A 22,254-nucleotide genomic window follows, 5' to 3' on the forward strand; every position below is an offset into this window, starting at 1 on the left:
ATCGTCCCTGGAAAAACCCCTAAGGGAAAACCAGTTCTACAGATGGAAAATATATTAATCTTCAGCAATATAAGAATTACAAAAGAATTCCTTACCTCTTACTGGAAAAACTCTGACAAACTCCTAATATCTCCTGCTGATATCGTCCACTACTATATCAATGCTATCACTGCGCCTCTTGCTAGCACTGCAAGACTATTTGCTATCACTGCAAATTCTTTTCAAAACTTCATTCTTTCCAAATGACCCATGACTCCTTTTTATACTACTCTATTGGAAAACCAATGGCTGAGATTAATTCAAACCAATGGTTGAGATTAAGACAACTCAATAACCAATTAACTAATTTTGGCTATGAGGTGTCACCTAAAAAGAGCCACTATTAAATAACAATTGTTTTTATCCTAACAATACTTGTTTGACAAAAATAACCATTTTCTAATTCTAGGTCAGGACGAACAACTATCCAAAACTACCCATAACTAATGCTGTTATTTCTGGGTAAGGACGAACAACTATCCAAGCTACCCATAATTAACAGTTTGTTTGCAATTTTGTCTAATTTTCCTTAGCATCTCCTTCATAGATTCTTTTCAACTTGGTCAATCACTCCTTTTCTGTTTGACAATGCATAACCTTTGTAACCTCAGTATTAGGCAATCCACAAAGAATAGTATTATTTTCCTTAGCATTTTTTTTAATAGTCTTTTTTTAAGTAAGATTATTCATAGTATGAATTAGCATAGTATAACCATTTACTAATGACATCCAAACATCAAAACCTAGTGAAAGAAGGTAACATTCCATTCTTAAGCTCCAAAAAGAATAATTAGTGCCATCAAATAGAGATGTCTTCTTATAAGATGAACCTTCCTAATGAGCCATGTGTTCTAATACCATAATCTACCTAGATTGATTAGGTATGTGTACAAGCACCAACTCTTATACGTATTAGAGAACACAAATTTACTACTGGGTGGATAGGATAAAAAATATTTAAATATTTATCCTTTTGTTTCACCTTAGGATTTTGTAAACTTTTAATCCTTTAAGAACTAAATACTGAAGAGAAAGAATTAAGTTGAAGTAAGAGACAACACCACACAATAAACATGACCTAGTACACAAAGAAATATGTGGGAATCCAAGGTGGGAAAACCACAGTGAGAAATGTTGCTAGGATCTACTATCCTAATCCAACCTCAGAGTTCAAATTATTACAATAATTTTAAGCCACCAACCCAATATGTCACCCAACACCTCCTAATGTAAAGGAAGCAACCTTTTTAGCTACAATATTTCCAAGAAGAGATTCAAATCAATGAGAATTAACCCATTTCAAATTATACATAAACATTTCTTTGCAAAATAGTATAAAGTTTTGAATATTTTTCCTATTAGAATTGCCAAAAATTTCACTGCATATTCTGATAAATTGTTACACCAACCAATTTTTGAAAGTATGATGGCAGACAACAAATAGTTTAAGATGAAAATATAAATGCCTCTATCTATTTGATAAAAATAGTGAATGTTGAAACTGTGGACTAATTTGAAAATGTGTTTGTCTTTGAAAAACCTTCAAAGATGTTCTTAACTCAATGTTTAACGATTTGAGCTTCTTGAGACACTTCACATAGTAATATTAAACAATCTCATCAATATGTCAGTCACTGTCACAGCTCTCAATGATTCACAGATAAAATTCATAGCATATTTCAACATTCCATGTCCTCTTCTCTTCTCTTCGAGCACTAACAGTTATTTTGTTTACAAAACACTTCAAATATTTGTCATTCAATTAGCATATAAATATATCTTCTTCCTTCTCGAATTTCATAAACACAACAAACAAAGATTTTGGATGTTTTACATGTTTTCACTTTTCTCAACACACTTCTATCATCGAGTTTATCCATTACAAGCCTGAATATAAATGGTTATTTAGTTAGGAAACTATCAGTGTAAAACTGACATATTGACAACTTTCATTTGAACCTATTCTCTCACAATCAATATGATTTTTTTTTAATAACAACATAGTTTCGAACTATTTTTAATTGATTGTTAAGAGGTTGTTACAAAGAAGCAATTTGACAAAGCTTATTTTATATTAACCATTATCATATCCATTTCTTATTTGGTTCTAATGTTCAACTGTATATACCTTCGCACCTTGATGTTGCTATATATTTTGGAAATAAAATGTGAGGATAATGTATGTGTCATATGCATATCTATCTGAAAAATTTTATGCTTCCATGTGTGATCAACAAAACATTGTCAATTCAAATATAAAAGGTAATCAATATTTTTTGTTAACTCTTATAATTCTTTTGTACCATCATATGAACTTAATCATATTTTATCTCTGTTGCAGATGGTTCATGTATCTGTGGTTGATATCCAATAAAATACATATTTTATCATGAATATGAGTAGAAGACATATTGTAGATGCATACATTTATAATCTAAAAATTTTACAAACATTTACATATTGGCATCAATGACAAACTGTGACTAAAACTATGCACACTCTCGATTTCTTGCAAATGATTTTTTGTCTAGTCCTCATCTCAATATTATTGTATGAATTTGTTTTGTTACCTAAAATAATATAATTTTGGGCTGTTACGTTTTTTGAAATAATTTAATTTAAACAGAAGGTTTTGAGAAAAATATTATACATCACTTTTTCTAAAAAGGTTTTTCATTGTAAATAATTATATCATTGCATGAATGACATTTACATTTATATTTTGTATTTTTTGCAAATATCTAATTTCTTGCACAATCATGTTCCCAATATTAAGTATTGAAATTTGTTCCATTACCTAATGGTGCAGAGGCACTAAAAGATGACTCCAAGGTGTGATAGAATATGTGTTTGCAAGCAATGTGATGTGTTATCTTGAATGTTTCTTGTGTAGGTCCTAACTGGATATGGTAGGTCCAATGCTACCAATGCTATGTAATAAGCCCTAAGGTTCCAAAGTTGTATACTTGGTCACAAGCCTTGTATGGGAATTTTATTTATGTTTTTGGTGTCTAGAGGTCCTAGAGGTGTTGTGTGTCCAATTTTTAACCTTCAATATGAAGGCAAGTGTGTGATGTCATACTATGTAAAAGTTGCTATGTTGTCATGAGCATTTTTGCAACTTTTTGAGTTGTGGTTGCCCAATGGCTAGTTGGTTTCATTTTGTACATTGGGAAGTGGTTAGAAGGTTTCCTTAGTCTTATTTAATCCTGAGGAATGATTCCCAAAGGTTACATTGAGGCTATGAACAAAATTTATGCTTCCTACCAATCTGAAGCTATCATTTTTACTATTTTTTCTTGAGTTCTTGGTCTTAGTATGGATTTGTATGGACTTATGTAAGATATAATGTCTTTAAATGGGTGTAGTAGTTAATCACCTCTTATTTGAAGTTGTTTTGATGTCTTGAAGTTTTGTGATTGAGGAGTAGTTGATTTTTCTTCCTCGCTGCTTGGTAAAACCTTTAAAACCAGGGTTTGGATGCAAAAGGAGACCCTATTCAACATTCCTCTATGGGAAAGGTCTGAAACCATGTGGAATGTTGGATTAACTTGTATATTAGATGTTTTCATTGGTTTGGGGAGCAAAATATCTTTCCTTGGCACTATTGGAGTGATGCCCTAGACTTGACATCTCCATGTGGCAAGTCTGTGCAGTGAGGGATTGAATGAATCATTGAGACAATGGACACAACGGTAGTAAATATTTTCATGGGAAAGACCCTTAGGAATTTTTAGATCCTCTCCAAGATCCCTAATTTCCTCTTCATCCGACTGATGAAGGTTTTGAGGTCTAAACCTCTTTTTTGGCTAATTAGACCAAAATAGGCCCAATAGGGTTTGAAAACTTACACTCAAAACCCAGATGCAAAATTTTAAAATATTTTAGAATGCCCAAAAGGGTACTAGAATATAAATTTTTTTTTAGGGGTTTGTTCAGGTATTTTGATAGGTGGAGTGGGAAAAGTCCAAATGGAGGGCTAATTGCTTGTAGCCCTATTTCCTAGGTCCATAAGGGAAAAAGGCACAAAGGGCTTATAAATACCTATCAAAGGGGTCAAGGTAAATGTAAATACCTTATAAAAAATATACGAAGACTCAAATATGATAGATTCCACCATTTGAGCAAAAGGTCATGTTGGCAAAGGGCTTGGGGGTTGTGAGGTGTCTTGGTTTAGGGGTTGAGTATTTAGGAGTAGGAGTCTCCTAGACAAACTAAGTTGTCCTAATAAGATTGATCGTTGGGAAGGATAAAGGATAGACTTGATAACCTGTGGAAGGTTGGAGAGGTTGGGCCATTGGATGGTGCCAAGTGTTGATGCCCTAAAGAAGAAACCAAGGAATTTGCCCATTACCACCAAACCCTCTACATCACCTAAGATTTCTTATAAGGGGTTTCAAATTTTTAACTATTCTAATCTTGAGTGGGGGTTGTGAAAAATATACTATTTAATTTAGTTGTTACAATTTTTGAAACAAGAGTTAATTAGGGAGAATAGAGTTAGAAAAATATTCTAATAAGGATTTTCATATGTGATATATTAATAAGGAAGGTCTATTTATAGATTATGATTTGTGGGATATTGTTAATAATTGTGTTTCACGTCCTTCAAATGCTAATTTTGTTGCTCGATGTGATGTTATGGGACATAAAAATAATGGTCTAATAAATTTTTCCCTCATAGAATATCTTTTAACTATTTTTTATTAAAATTTCTTTGCAATGAAAATATGAAATAAATATAGAAGATATACGAAACTAAATCTTTAATGAACAAGATTTTACTAATGCATTAATTGTAGAGCACTATAAAGCATTCAATATAATATTGGTTCAATTAACATGAGTTGGTTTAAACATGGATGAGGAGAAGACATGCCAATTATTGTCTTGCTTCTTTCCTAATATATGTTATTAATGTGTTATTGTTATTAGGAAAATACTTTTATTTTTTGAAGGTTGAATATGTTGTCAATAATGTCAAAAATTACGAGGATGGTATCTATTTATGCTAAGGAAGCCCTAAATTTTATTTTAAGAAATGATGATACATGCAAGAAGGATGAAAAACATGATAAATCCAAGTTTAAAGGGAGATCCAAATCTCTTAGAAAATCAATGGTTTTTGATGAAACTATAGAAAGCCTAGAAACTAATTTTGCAAGGAGTGCAAAGAAGAAGAAGAGAAACAAGAAAAAAAAAAACCCTTGAACCTACAAACTAATATAGTGATGAATTCATTGTATCTTTTCCACTTGTGTAAGTAGTGATGCATGGTTTATTGATTCAATGTTAGTAATCTGAAGTACTTAATGAAGGAAAGTTGTACTTAGGTGATGATTCTTGTTTAAATATTTTATTAGGTGTGGTAGAGTTATAATTATATTTTCAAATTGTAGGCTAAAAAGTACTAATGGTGTCTTGCATATCCCTATATTAACGTTAAATTTATTATCTACCATGAAACTAATATATGCGAGTGTGTAGATAACATTTTCTAAAACAAAATGAAAATGGCTAAAGGTTCTATGAATTTTGCACGAGGTCTCAGACTTGGTATGTTCTAGGGTAATCATTCTTCTAAATCGAAATTACTTATATAAAAGATATGTTATGGCATCAAAGAATTTTACTCATTGAAAAAATGAGTCTAAGGACCTAGAAAAAAGCTTTTTGAAGGCCTGGATAATATTATCTTGATTTTTTATTTTTGTGAGCATTACATTTATAATAAAAAAATGGATGGATTTTTACTCAAATTCTTATGAATCTTGTTCTTTATTGGATCTTATTCATTCCAATGTTATCTTCCCTATAGATGTTAATTTTATTTGAAAATCAACATGTTATATATTTCATTTATTCATTATAGTAGAAAGACGCATGCATTTTTTCTAAAGAGTAAACATCATTTCATTTTCTTTAGTGTGTGGTCGTTTCTAAACATCCTTTCCTTGAAGTCTGCCATGTTGACACATTCGAAATTAGTATTGCCAACAATGCTCCATCTTGAAGTAATCTTGATAACAATTGCGTGACCCTTCACATTTATAATTGCATAAAGTAGACTTCATGAACACCACGTAAAGAGTTATTATAACAATAAAGATATTTCAGAAAATTTAAAGCGGAATAGATGGTTTAAAACTTCAACACTAGGAATGAATGAATGAGAGGCATGTTTGAAGAGTCAGGGTGTTGCAGAGAAGAAATAATGTAAAGATACAACGAATGTTTGATGTGTCTGCGGATATATTCTAATGACTACTCGATTTCTGCAACAAAAACTTGAGTGAATTACTTGTGAGTTTTTGAATAATAAAAAGCTTATGGAAATCTGGTTATGAAAAGGAACTATTGGAATTGGTGGTGGATACGAATAAACCTTAAAATTTTGATGAATCTTAAATCTGAACCCGATGAACTTAACGTTTTAATTTCGAATTGTTCAAACTAGGATTCTATGAACATAGATTGAAAATGTCCATCTTTGTTCAATATTTAAACATTCTTGATATAGCCTCATAAGTTAGGACGTAGATCTACTCTATTATGGTTGAACCTATTCTAGGGATAAGTTAAAGAAAACAAGAGCTGCATGCAGCTAGATCCCAATCAAAGAACTCCTAGTTGGTGCTATGCATTATTAACAATTTTACTATTTTACTATTTGATAATAGTTTTCTTAGTTTTCTTAGTGAGTTAGTTTTGATGTGTAATTCTTATAAGATATTATCTTGATGTAGGTAGGTTGGCATTTATTTAGATTGGTCTTTTCTGTTAAGAGTCATTTGAATATGCATTCAATGTTTAAACATTGACAAATGCAATTTTCATTATTCTTGTGGAGGTTCAGTTTTATGATTTTAGAGGTCAATCACATAACTTTTGGTCTATTTTAAATTGATGCACATGCGCAGATTGATCTTTACCAATACTCTTCTACTTTTACAAAAATATTTTGCTGAATTTGCAGATCGCACAATTCGTCCATTCACAACAGTATCTAGAGACTTAAAAAACTAGCCGTGAACTGTGCAACTACAACACGAACCTATTCAGAAACCATGTAATTGTTGACAAGACTTTTCATCCTGTATTAAGTGCATTTTGTTATGTACTTTTGTCAATTCTATGTTTGTAAATGAATGCATAAAGTTCAACAATTTTTAATAAATATATTTCTTTAATAAATATAAAAGAAATTTCAATTGATATTCCAGTTTGCTTATAAAAATCAGAAGCTGCAAATTATTATTGTGCATTTTGTTTAGCAGAAGGTTCAAAATCTTTTATTAGTATGTTATTACAGTACTAATATTGACTGATTGAAAGAGTGGATTATGACTGACAATACCCTTGTTTTGATTAGTAAAATTAAAATAAAGCAATGTATGTTGCAATCGAATTCAGAGCATTTAAAACTTAATTACATGGACAGTTTACAGTGCAGCTCCAAAATCTATGATCTTTGTATTTCTACTTATATTTTAGATTTTATGTCTATTCTTTCTTATCTAATGTTGTGTAACAATATATACATTTCCTCACATGCCTCACACGCCTAATCGCTCTATCCCATAAGAAACTTGTATTACTCTTTCCATGAGTTGTATCTTCTCCAACAAGCATGCAACTCCTGGGTTTTACGAATAGGATTAAAAACTAGCATCATGTAGTACATGGCATTCTCAAAACAATTCACGTTCCTTGTCTATGCTTCAACTTTATTTTTGTTCGAATTGTAGTGAGTAATACAAATGTCCTGTAATTAATTTTTTTTAGGATACCAAAGTAAGCTTCCAAATTTTTGGGGAGGGGTTGAAATGGCCAAACGAAAAACATTTTTTCAGCAGGAAAATGTTCAGTAGTATAAATTCATGCAAAATTTAATTCTATAATGTGTTTCACATATGTGGAATGGATTCTCCTTTGTTTAGGTTAGCTCTTACATACATGAATTCCATTTATGCGTTATGAGGAGTATAGATTTTTTTTATTAGATTTGAGTTCACTACCTATACAAAGTGAGTCTGTCTTGAGAAACAACTCATCTTCATCTATCTTGAGAAACAACTCATCTTCTTCTTCCTTTTCTTTTCAAACAGCTAGTGTACATGTGAATGGGAAACTCGCCATCAATTCTATAATGTTAATGGTTCATTTTCTTAATTCATTTACCATTGCTTGCAGGAAATAATTACAACTACATTCCCTTAGGAATTTGCTGAAACAGCTTATGTTCTTCTTCCTTTTGTTTTCAGTCGGTGCACATGTCAACCGGAAACTATTAAGAGGTGCAACAACAATACCTACTCAAGAAGGTCACCATCAAGTCTATAATGTTAACAATTCATTTGCCATTGCTTGCAGGAAATAGTTACAAATGGCTAATGGGATCATGCACTATCAAAGAAGCATCCAATCTAAAGAACCTTCTTAATACTTATAGTATGGCTTCGGGTCAAACCATCAATTGGGAGAAAAGTTCGGTTTTATTTTTCAACACCTCAGAGGATAGACAAATCAGAATAGCCCGAATCCTTGGATGCCAAATTGGTAAGCCTCCTGCTCTCTACCTTGGTCTTCCCTTCGGATTGAAACCCTCAGAGCTGTTCTAGAATAGTCTTGTTGATAGATTCAGTAGCAAGTTGGCTGGTTGGAAAGGGACCCTTCTTAGCCAAGCTGGAAAAGCCCATCTCTTAAAATATTCCCTCCGGAGTCTTCCGGTGTATTCTTTAAGCCTTCTTAAAGTCCTTGGAAAATTTGTTGATTCCATTGAGAAAATCCAGAAAGCCTTCCTGTGGTTTGGGGTTGAGGAGAAGAAGAAAATAGCTCTTATAGCTTGGGAAAATGTATGTAAACCCAAAAAGAAGGGGGGTTTAGGCTTAAGTTATATCAGAACTTTGAACAAAACTCTTCTTGCCAAACAAATTTGTAGAACTTATGAGGGAAAAGGAGAATGGAACGATATCTATAAGGCCAAAAGTACTTAAGGAAAGTTCACACCATTGAGGATTTCCTTGTCTCAGATCGGATACCAAGCGACTCTTTCATTTGGAATAGTGTTATTCAAGCTAAAGGTATTGCTAGTCTTGGCAATGTCTGGGCCATAGGTGATGGAAGAAAGGTGGACTTTTGGGATGATGCTTGGATTGGTGGAGCCCCTCTAAATAAGTAGGCCTCCCAGATGCTCATCTAGAATTGTAAGGAGAAGATAGGTGCCAAAGTGGCTAATTATTGGAAAGATCAAAAGTGGGTGGACCTCAGATCTATTGATCCCAAACTCAAGTAGGTAAATTTAATGATCAACCATGATGTCTTAAGTACTAGAAGGGAAGACCACATGGTGTGGTGTGGGACTTCTTTAGGGACTTATTCGGTCTCTTCTGATGTCCTTTTACTGGCACAATCCCAAGATCCTACTCCTTGTTTGGCTAAGGCTTGGTATCCAGGTTTGATTCCTAAAATCAATATTTTTTTGTGGATGCTTTTACAAAATAAGATTCTAACCACTGATAAGTTGAGAAAGAGGTGCTTTTGTTTACCAAACATATGCTATCTCTATCTTAATAATGAGGAATCTATGAACCACATCTTTTTACACTATCCTTTTACCACTCCTATTTGGGGGATGTTTTTTCAAATGTGGGGGTTGAATTGGGTCTTCCCAGAGGAAATGCTGGATTATTTCAGAAGCTGGTATTATTCAACCTATAACATCATCATGAAAAATATGTGGAAGTTTTTTTTTGCTCATATCCTCTAGGAAATATTGAAAGAGAGAAATAATAGAATAATCCAGAATGATATTAACACCTCCGAAGTGGTATGGGTAAAAATAAAAAATAATTGTGTTGAGAATGTGTTGGCTAGGGGTGCATTGTTGTGACAATAAGGAGGATTTTGAAGTTATCAAAAGATGGAATATCCCAGCCTTTTTGGGATCTAATATCAACCAAATCAATAGAAGATTTTGTTGCTGGTCCTTTCCCCAATGATTGGGTTAAGGCCAACTTTGATGGGGCAGTGAAAGCAAATCCAGGAGCTGCTGGTTGTAGTGGTGTTAGCCAAAATGGGTCTAGCTTTTGCAATGGGGTGGTGGCCTATCCCTTAGGAATTCAGACCAATCATATGGTGGAAGCTATGGGCACCCTTCAATCAATTAAATTAGCCTATAGTTTAGGGGTCAAAATGTTATGGTTGGAAGGCGACTCTAAAAACATTATTAATTGCCTTCTTAGTAAACATAAACCATCATGGATTATGAAAAACATCATTGAGTCCGCCAGGGAGTTGCTTCAAGGGTTTAAAAACTGCCACATTTCCCATGTTTACAAAGAGGCTAAAAAGAGCATTGATTGGGCTGTCAATGAGGTGGTAGGGAGCGAGATAATTATTACTTAGAATGGTGAAGGGGAGATACCATGTGTGACACGTGATATCTTAACTTATGAAAGATTGCATGGTAAGCAGGGTCATATTTGATATCATTTCCCGAGGTGTAAGGAGATGTGGTGCAGGGCACCTAGCATTCCAAGAATGTAAGCTTTGATTTTATTTTATTTTTGTGAGTTAATGTGTGATGTAATAATGGACAAACCATTGATGACTTGGTAGAGCCATGGTTGAGTTGTCCAAATTTTGGTTTGAGTCAATTGTGCTCATGATGCTGTTAACCTGAGAAGTGAGATGCTTAGGTAGTTCATAGGTAAAATACTCCAGATAAATGTATTCATGAACTAGGAGTCAATTGAGTTTTGTTTAGGTCTTGTAAGGTGTTTTAGGACCTTCAAGAGTCTTACAATGCAATAGAATGCAAAATTGCATACTTGAGCAAAAGTTGTCAAAAGTTGTTGAGCAACATTTGGTGATTTCTTGCAAAAGTTGTATTTTTTGTTATGGGCATTAGGTAGTTGGTTGAACTGACTAAAATAATGGATATAAGAAAAATTTCACTTCATTGTATGGGTTGGAGGTTTGGAAATGCAAGAGCAAGTTTTTGATTTGTGAAACAATCTTGTTCCCACGGATTTTTGACAGTTTTGTCTTGTTTTCATTGCTTGTATGGTCTAGTACGGACTAGATGGTGTAAAATCATTGCCATTTTTGTATGTTCATTGTATTTTTTTTCAATTAGGTTGGTTTGCAGGTTTGATTGTTCCAGGTTGTAGAGATTTCTCTCATTCTTTGCAACTAGGAGCAAAACCCTTGCAAGTAGGGTTTAAGAGCAAGAAATGGCTCTAGCTTAGGCATTCTTTGATGGAACTTTTTGAATCATTAAGAATTATAGGTTAGGGTCTCTACATAGTTTTGGAATATGGTGTGTGATGTTGCAGGTCCAAGAGGAGGAGAAACAATGAAGACCTAGGCTCACTGCTGAGAGTAGGTGAGTTAGGACAATAAGCAAAGTGCGATTTGTGAGCACTTGGAGATTGATGCAAGCCCAAGTGGCATATGTATGGATAGCCCTCAAAGTAACCTTGAAGGCTCCCAGGGTTTTTAGAGCAGGAGTTTTGACAGGTGAAAAGTTCTAGACCAAGTTTGTCAATCCACCGGTTAAGCCTAAAATCTCACAAAATTGTGCAATATTGGAAACCACACCTATACGAATAACCCAGATACACTTTTCCATTATTGTCTATAACTTCCAAAAGGGTATCCGAATCCATTATTTATTGCTAGGACTGTTTGATAATTTTTCAAATTAAACCCCAAAAACCTCTTAAGAAGGGCTAATGCAATTAGGCCTATTTAGGTGCCGGTAGAGACCTAGAAGTCTTGAGAAACCATGGCGATGGAGTTGGTGAGTCTTAAACTTCAAAAAATAATGAATAAATGTTATTAATGCATTGGGAAACAATAAGGAGAGTTGGTGTGTTAAGATCCTAGCAAGAGTGGTTGGAGCCCAAGAGAGGTGAGTGTGAGTAACTGAGGTCACAACCTCAAGTGGAGGAGTTGATTGTCCAGAAACCATTGGCTATACCTAGGAGGCATTGGCTATACCTAGGAGGAAAGTCAGGGAGGTTCAAACCTTCGAGGTCTCATTTTCATAGCCCTTACCAAGTACCATAGGAAGCACTAGAGTAGTTGTAGGGTTGAGTAGGACAAGTCACTCAAGAAGGTGAAACAAACAAGGCTCCAAGACTCTCTGCATCACAGTGGTATCAGAGCCATTCTTTGAAAGATTTGGTGTATGTCTGATTGTGAAGAATCAGAAGCAAGTTCAATGCCTCCAAAGGTAATGACTCTAGAAGCCATCAGGTAGATGGTGGCAGAGATGATAGAAGGATTGAAGGATACAGAAGGAAGCAAAGGAACTAGAGAGGTAAAGAAGGAGAAGGGAAAGGTTAGGACAAAATGTGGTGATGAAACTGATGAAGAAGTGGAATATGGAGAGGACCCAACAACAATTTCTATGCCTCAAGACCAAAAGTTATTCCTAGATGTACTCAAATCCATTTCTAAGGACAATTTGGATGGATTACCCACATATGGAGGAAACCTCAATGGAAAAGAGTTTCTAGATTGGATAGAAGCTCTCAATAATCATTTTGATTACAAAGAGGTAGTAGAAGAGAAAAGAGTTAATGTGGCCAAATCAAGAATGAGAGGATCAACATTGGTTTGGTGGAATATGATGCAAGAAGAAAGGATACAAGAAGGCAAAAAGAAGATAACATCATGGGAGCGTATGGAGATCAGACTTAAGGCACAATTACTTCTAGGAGATTATGAAGTTTAAATTCGTTAGAGACTGCAAAATCTGAAACAAAGGGAGTTAGATGTCAATGCATACACTGAAGAGTTCCATAAGCTCAGTTTGAGAGCTAGGAAGCATGAGAATGAGGTAGAAAAGTTGGCTAGGTATATGAATGGCCTTAGATAGAATATAAAAGATGAAATAAGTATCCTCACAACAAACACTATCCATAAGTCTTTTCAATTGGCCCTAAGGGAAGAAGAGAAGATGAAAAGGAGGAGTGAGCAAAATCAAAACATACGGGAGGAAATAATTTGAGAGGTAGAGGGAACTTTGGTAGAGGGAAGCAATCATCAAGAAGTGAAGAGATGCAAGGCCAAGAAGGCAGTGGAGACTCTCAAAGAGCAGCATTTGGAGGATCCTATAGGGGAAGGAGCAATTTTAGGGGCAGGTTTCGAAACTCAGGTAGAGGAAATACAATTTTCACTGGTAGGTATTATCATTGCAATAAAGTTGGACATACCATGAGTAAGTGCCTGTGAAAAGTCTCCAGCTCCACAAGTTCATACATGGGGGAAAGAAGAACTCAATTGTTGTACAAGAGGAGGACACTCAGAGTGTAACTTCTTCAATCAACAAAGTAGGCCTAGTGATAGAGGGACAAAATTTGATGATGAGGAGAACAATGCTCAAGATACCCCAAGCTCAAGAGCCACCACAAAGGAAAATCTTATTTAGGATGACTTGTAGGTCACATGGAAAGATTTGTAAAGTGATTGTAGATTCAAGTTCCACTGAGAATATTGTCTCAGTTTAAATGGTGGACAAACTCAAACTAAAAAGATTACCTCACCTCACCCCCTACAAGGTGTCATGGCTCAACTGGGGGAAACATGTATTGGTTGATGATCAAGCATGGGTGGATTTTTAAATTGGTGAGTACAAGGATAGATTATTATGTGACATATTGCCTATGGATGATTGTCATTTGCTATTGGTCCATCCATGGCAGTATGATGTGAAAGCTACTCGTGATGGGGAGAAGAAAAACTATCTTATCACCAAGAATGGGAAAAAGTATCAAATGGATCCACTCCCTGAACCAAAGGAAGAAAAACAAAGAGGCTCAAGTGTGATGCTGATGAGTCGAAAAGATTTTCTCAAAGTATTGAAACAAGAAGGACATCAAGGCCATGCTATAGTGTTGAAACTTATTGAAGAAGCTAAGGCAGATCCAATGAGTGAAGTGCCTCAAGAGGTGCAAGAACTACTAAAAAATTATGCAGACGTGATAGGGGATGACTTACCTGATTCCTTGCTTCCAATGAGAGATGTAAATCATCAAATAGACATAATACCATGGGCCAATCTACCAAACAAAGCTGCCTACAAGATGACACCTAGTCAAAATGAAGAGATCGACAAACAAGTGCAAGAACTCTTAGACAAAGGGTTTATTAAGAAGAGTTTGAGTCTATGTGTTATTACTACTATGTTAGTGCCTAAGAAGGGAGGCAAATGGAGAATGTACACAGAATCCAGAGCAATCAACAAGATTACCATAGCATACCGATTTCCCATGCCAAGGATTGAGGACCTATTAGACAATGTAGGAGGTGCTAGCTACTTCATTAATGTGGAGTTAAAGTTTGGTTACCATCAGATACAAATTAGACCTAGAGATGAATGGAAGACAACCTTTAGAACCAATGCAGACCTATATGAGTGATTGGTAATGACATTTGGCATCACCAATGCACCTAGTACCTTCCAATGGCTCATGAATGAAGTCTTAGTTGAGTTTATTAGTATATTTGTAATTGTATACCTTGATGACATTCTGATCTACAACACCTCAAGAATTTGGAGATGGTTTTGAAGAAGTTGAAGGAGGCTCAACTCAAGATTAACCTTGAAAAATGTGAGTTTTTGAAAACAGAGTTGGTATACCTTGGTTTTGTTATTTCCCATGGATGTTTAAAAATGGATCCAAGTAAGGTAGAAGCAATAATTAATTTGACTATCCCTAGGGGCATAAGTGAAGTTAGAAGCTTTCATGGAATGGCATCTTTTTATAGGAAGTTTGTGAGAAACTTTAGCCATGTTTGTGCTCCTATTCTCAATACTATTAAAGGAGGGATTAAATGTCAGTTTAAGTGGAAAAAGGAAGCCAATAAAGGGTTTGAGATGTTGAAAACCAAGCTAGTAGAGTTGCCAGCCCTTAGATTGTCTGATTTCAATTAGTCATTTACAGTAGAATGTGATGCAAGCCAAATGGCAATAGGGGTAGTTTTAAGCCAAGAGGGACATCCTGTAGCTTTCTTCTCAGAAAATTTAAATGGAGCTAAGTAAAGGTTCTCCACATATGACTTGGAGTTGTATGCATTGGCCAAAGAATTGAAAAAATGGAATCACTACTTGCTACCGAAAGAATTTGTAGTCTTCACTGACAACCATGCTCTTAGTTTTCTCAATGGGCAAGAGAAGCTAAACCAAAGACACCTAAAGTGGGTTGAGTACCTACAATCTTATACATTCACTATTAAACACAAGAAAGGGATAGCCAAATAAGTTGCTGATGCACCAAGTAGGAGAATTATGACCATGCAGGAGATTCAATTGCAAAGTGTGGGTTTGAGTGAGTTAAAAGACCTCTACAAGGATGATAAGGATTTTGTAGAGATATATAATGTTCGTACTAATTTTTCTAATACCTCATATGTCTCTTATGTGGAATACATGGTGCAAGAGGGTTTGTCATTCAAAGTTCATCTTCTTTGTATACCTCAATGTTCTTTGAGACAAAATATTATTCAAGAGAAGCATCAAGGAGGTCTAGGAGGTCATTTTGGCATTGATAAGACTTTGGAGCAGGTTGGTAGGTTTTATTATTAGCCCCAGTTACAATAAGAAGTGAGAAGGTTTGTAAAGCAATGTACCATCTGGCAAAGAGAAAAAGGAACCTTGAGCAATGCAAGTCTATATCAGCCCTTGGTCATACCTCAGAGGCCTTGGGAATGTTTGAGCATGGATTTTGTGTTAGGCTTGCCTACGATATCGAGAGGATTTGATAGTGTATATGTGGTAGTAGATAGGTTTAGCAAAATGGCACATTTCATACCTTGCAAGAGTACCAATTATGCCACCTATATTGTAGGCCTCTTCTTCAAGGAGATAGTTAGAATTCATGGTCTTCCAATCAACATTGTGAGCGATAGAGATATAAAGTTTTTGAGCCACATTTGGAGGACACTATGGAGAAAGTTGGGCACCAAATTATCTTTTTCACCTGTCTATCATCCTCAATCAGATTGTCAGACAAAGGTAGTTAACCGGTCATTGGGTAACTTGCTAAGATGTCTTACCAAGCAACATGGACAGACTTGGGATCTAATACTTGGACAAGCAGAATATACATATAATGACTCAGTGAACCGTAGCACTGGTAAAATTACTTTTGAGATAGTGTATGGATTCCATCCTTGGGGCATATTAGAGCTCAAAGATCTCAGTTCAATGGCACTCAAGAGTGCACAAGGGGAGAACTTTGCAGAAGGCATTAAAGAGGTGCATGATAAGGTAAGGCAATCCTTACAACAAAAATCTTAGTAGTACAAGGTTCAAGCTGATAAAACAAGGAGGAAGCTACAATTTCAGGTAGGAGACTTCCAAAAGGGCAACCTATCGGGCTCATGATGTAGAAAATTGGACCTCTCAAGGTGGTGCACAAGTATGGGTAGACTGCCTATGAGGTTAAACTTTCACCTACCTTGTAGATATCTCCTATCTTTAATGCATGTGATCTCTATCCATACAAGGGAGAGTCACTAGTAAATCAGAATGACATGGCATCACCAGTTCATGAAGATTGGTTAAGGGATTTGCCACCTAGTCAACCAGTTGAGTTAAAGAGTATCTTGGATACCAAGATATTAAAAAAGACCAGGAACGAAGTTTACAAGAACTATCTTGTTAAGTGGAAAGGGTTACTAGATTCAGATGCCATGTGGATGTCAGAGGCATATATACTTTAGCATGGAGTGGAGATTTCAGACCTTATAACTCAAGGGACTTGAGTTCTTTGACCCAGGGAAGTATGGTGCAGGGCACCTAGCACTCCAAGAATGTAAGCTTTGATTTTATTTTATTTTTGTGAGTTAATGTGTGATGTAATAATGGACCAACCATTGAGGACTCAGTAGAGCCATGGTTGAGTTGTCCAAATTTTGGTTTGAGTCAATTGTGCTCAGGATGCTGTTAACCTGAGAAGTGAGATGCTTAGGTAGTTCACAGGCAAAACACTCCAGATAAATGTATTCATGAACTAGGAGTTAATTGAGTTGTTTTTAGGTCTTGTAAGATGTTTGAGGACCTTCAAGAGTCTTAGAATGCAATAGAATGCAAAATTACATCCTGGAGCAAAAGTTGTCAAAAGTTGCTGAGCAACATTTTGCAATTTCTTGCAAAAGTTGCATTTTTGGTTATGGGTCTTAGATAGTTGGTTGAACCAACTAAAATAGAGGATATAAGCCAAATTTTACTTCATTGTACAAGTTGGAGGTTTGTAAATGCAAGAGCAAGTTTTTAGTTTGTGAAACAATCTTGGTCCACCGATTTTTGATAGTTTTGTCTTGTTTTCATTGCTTGTACAGTCCAGTACGGACTAGATGGTGTAAACTCATTGCCATATTTGTATGTCCATTATATTTGTTTTCAATTAGGTTGGTTTGCAAGTTTAATTGTTCCAGGTTGTAGATATTTCTCTCATTCTTTGCAACTAGAAGCAAAACCCTTGCAAGTAGGGTTTAAGAGAAATAAATGGCTCTAGCCTAGGCATTCTTTGATGGCACTTATTGAAATAATTATGAATGCTAGGTTAGAGTCCGTACATAGTTTCTGAATAGGGTGTGTGATGTTGCAGGTCCAAGAGGAGGAGAAACAATGAAGACCTAGGCTCACCGTTGTGAGTAGGTGAGTTAGGATAGTAAGCAAAGTGTGATATGTGAGCACTTGGAGATTGATGCAGGCCCAAGTGGCATATATATGAAAATCCCTCACAGTGCACTTGAAGGTTATCAATGTTTTTTGAGCAATATTTTTCACTGGTGAAAGGTTCTAGACCAAGTTTGTCAATCCACCGATTAATCCTAAAACCGCACAAAATAGTGTAGCATTCGAAAGCACACTTGTATAGATAATCCAGATGCACTTTTCCAGTAATTTCTACAACTTCCAAAAGTGTATCCAAATCCATGATTTATTCCTAGGATTGTATGGGACCTTTTCAAATTAAACCCCAAAAACCGCTTAAGGAGGGCTAATGCAATTAGGCCTATTTAGGTGTCGGAAGAGACCTAGAAGGCTTGAGAAATCATTGCAATGTATTTGGTGAGTCTTAAACTTCAAAACACAATGAAGAAACCTTATTAATGTACTAGGAAATCATAAGAAGAGTTGGTGTGTCAAGATCCTAGCAGGAGTGTTTGGAGTCTAGGAGAGTTGAGTGTGAGTAACTGAGGTGACAACCTCAAGTGTAGGAGTTGATTGTCTAGAAACCATTGGCTATACCTAGGAGGCAAGTCAAGGAGATTTTGATCTTGGAGGTCTCATTTTCATAACCCTTACCAAGTGCCATAGGAAGGACTTGAGTAGTGGTAGGGTTGAGTAGGACAAGTCACTCAAGAAGGTGAAACAAACAAGGCTCCAAGACTCTTTGAATCAAGATGTCATGGCAGCAGGAGTACTTCACTTACTTTATGGGCATTGTTTTCCCTCTTGAACAATAGCATCAAAAATGCCTACAAATTTTGAGTGGGTTATCATAGAAAGTCTACCATGAAGAAAGGAAATTACAGACCATTGACATCAATAGCATTATGGGTGGAAAATGAAAGAGAATGGAGGCTACCACCATTGATAAATGGAAGAGCCATCCATAGGTCTGGACATTTCTCCAAGCTGCCAAGATGATGAATTTCATGGAACACATGCAGGAGAAACGATCTGAAATTATGAGAATCTTCAAGAAGGGCTAGAACAAAGGCACTTTAATGATAGGAAACAATAAGAAATGATGACAGTGGAGGAAATGGGTCTTACAATGGACACCATCAAGTTTTACATGGAGAGAAAGATTTCAGACGCTGTCGTGAAGAAATTTCTGAAGGAAGAGGAGGAGAAGGCTAGACTGGTGAAGGACATCCATACCTACTTCTCGCCATAGGTAATTAAATTAATTTGGGGAATATTTTTTCTTGCATAGCTACCATTTTGTCTTCCTTAATCATTCTAGATATAAAGATAAAAAAAATTCTTACATATTATCTTTTATGTGCCCTTAATGTTGGGATCAAAGATGCCATATCCAACCCTAGTATCAACCTTGCAATGGACGAAGGTTTGATGGTGATTCTTTATAATCACATCAAGAACACAACTATCCAGCTAAATATAGCCGAGGTCTTTGAATCGAAAGAGGACAATGAAGACTCTGATGATGAGGAAGGCAAAGGCTATGAAACAAAAGCTGATACAAAGGACAACCCCAAATTGTTGGGTCAAGTAGAAGAAATAGAAAAATAGAGCATGATAAACAAAACAAAGGGTCATCCAAAAAGAAGCACATAGGGGAGGATGAGGATAGCTAGTTTGAGGAGGATTATGAGACTGACAACAACATGGATACTGGAAGTGAGGAGGTCCAAACCCTTGTGACCTAGAAGCAGAAAAAGAATAATCCTGAAAGTAAGGAGGTGGGCACCAAGAACCGATTGCCTCTCATGACTCAGTCTAAGGATAAGGGCCTAATGGGGGAGGATACGACCATGAAACAAGCTCAGATCTCGGATGTCAGGGAGGTTGAACTGGAAGTGAATCTTTGTACCACTGGTGATAAGACCCAGGAAGAGCATCACCTAGATATTGATCTTTGCATCAATAATGGCATGGATAGCTTCAAACAGGTGCTCCTCTGGATTCATAAGGAAATTGCAGGCATTCAAACCAAGAAGGCCCAGGAAGTAGGGAAAATCGAGACTTTGCAAGCTCTAGGATTAGGAAAGTTTAATTCCCTCCCTGATTGTCTGAGTGAGCTTACCAAATCTATTGGTAATGCATAGGAGATTATCAATGTTAATCGCAATGGCTTTCTTAGCCTAGAGAATAGAGTAGGTGCTACTAAAAAAAGACGATGGAGTTGAGAACATGTTCAAAAGAACAGGTGAGCAAAGCCATAAGAATCTTAAGGCTGCCTCAGCCAGCATGAAGGCCCTCATCAGTAAGTTGGAGAACTACCATGGGGATAAGGCAGCGACGGGCATTATTAAGGTTAAAAATCACACCCCAGATGATAATTATACAACGCATGGGAGAAGAATGAGGGCGAGCACTAAAAAGTTGCATAGCCACAACAAGTAAATTGAGGATATTAAGCGGGAAGTTGATAATATGGAATAGTTGGAGTTGGAAGTAGCGGAAATGCTTTAAAACTTAACCTAATCCTAGGATTTTGACACTCCTTGTTGGTTTTTGATCTGTTGTCTCTTGTTTGCTGGCGTTTTGTTCGTCAGTTGTCTTTTCCTAGTATGTTGTCTTTTTTGTTTTGTTGTGCTTTGATGTATATCTTTTGATCTTTTGACTATAATGGGTTTCAGGGGCCCATCAAAACCTATTTTCCCATAACCAAAAACTAGGAATTCTCATCGCAGACAACAATATCTCCTAGTCAAGGGCACCCTAACTCTAAGTATCTCAGGAAAAAAGACAAATTAAAGGTTTCTAGTTTAACTGCTTATTCTCTTCTTTTCTTTTTGCTCTTCATTGTTACAATTGGAGTTTGGAAATGAGTTGTAGTTAGTTGTTGTTACAATTGGAGTTTGAAAATGAATTGTAATTATCTTGTAAAGATATTTAGATAACAGAAATGAAACATAAATATTTTAGCCATATGATAAAGATGTATTGCTCAAGAAGTCACATGACAAATATTTTACTATTTCTCCATACATTGTAGTATGAGTTAAAACAATACTATAAAAACAAAATATAGATTTTGAAATATTTATTAAAACTATTTTAAAGGATGAATGTTGTTAAAATTACTTGATAATTGAGCAATTTGATGACATTATAAAGAATCTTTCCCATGATATCACAAAGATGCGTATGTCAGATCACTAAACAAAGGAACATTAGACAAGCCGTTGTTTTTGAATTTGAAGAAGTTAATCGATTAGCCTACTCCATAAAGAGACATTTGAACTTTCTAGTGAAAAGAAAAGAAAAATTGTCTAACCCCATATTACATTTCCACGAAGGAGAACCCAAACATTACAAGCCATGAGAACAGTGGCAAGGCCTAACTCATGCTTCATGCCTAACTACTAAAGTCTTATAATCTAGTAAAACTATATGAACTACTGCAATCTAACATTAGAGCAAACTTAGAGATTACACCCTTTCATTCAAAGACTCAATTTATGCATCCTCCAAATTACCCGAAGTTCAAACAAAGAATAGCTTCATAAATTACATTTTGACCAAGGAGAATCGAAACATTACAAGCCTTGAGAACAGTGGCAAGGCCTGACTCGTGGTTGATGCATAACTACAAAAGTCTCATAAACCTGTAAACTATATGAGCTACTGCAATCTAACATTAGAACAAATTCATATATTTTGCCTTTCATTCAAAGACTCAATCTATGTATCCTCTAAATTATCCCAAGTTCAAACAACCAATAGCTTCATAAATTGAATCCACTTGAAGCTTCATGATGAACATGTACCAACACAAAAGTTAAAAATATAACACTTGATGTTGCATCTAATTCAACACTTCCATAGAAAATCAGACAGAGCAATACAAGTAAATTACTCCTTGATTTCTAAAGACATCTATTTCTGGGTGAACATTGTTGAAATACTTATCCACTATAAAGAGTCTAGACTGAACTTTTTTCCAAAATTTTGCACCTAAGGCTTGTTTAGATATGCTGAAGTGGGTTTTTTTTCACTTGTTTATTTCATTTTCATTTTATCCTTGTTCTTTCTATGCTAAGAAACTAAAACATTTACAATTCAATATTGAATACAAACTCAAACTTATGGTCAGTAATGGAATTGAAAATTAAAGATATGTATGATATAATGTATATTTTTCCTTGAGTTGAAAACATTATAATTCGTGGCAGACATCCCTGAAAAGTGGGTGCTTCCTCAACTTGACATAAATATTCTATCAGAAATATGTAACATATTGGCCACATGCATCTAACATATCAAGAATATTCTATCAGAAACATGTAACATATTAGCCATATCATTTTTGGCTTGTTCACATAATTGTCTGCATTGACTCTTGATAATCAAGCCACCAATTCCCAGTCAATTATTGCATTTTATGAACAAAAATATAAAGAATGAAATTCCTGGTTCCAGAAAATGTAGTTAAAGAATTGTCATTCTGTCATAAATTCCTGGTTCCAGAAAATGTAGTTAAAGAATTGTCATTC

The sequence above is a fragment of the Cryptomeria japonica genome, chromosome 7 (assembly GCF_030272615.1).
Source record: "Cryptomeria japonica chromosome 7, Sugi_1.0, whole genome shotgun sequence".
In the NCBI taxonomy this organism is placed as follows: Eukaryota; Viridiplantae; Streptophyta; class Pinopsida; order Cupressales; family Cupressaceae; genus Cryptomeria; species Cryptomeria japonica.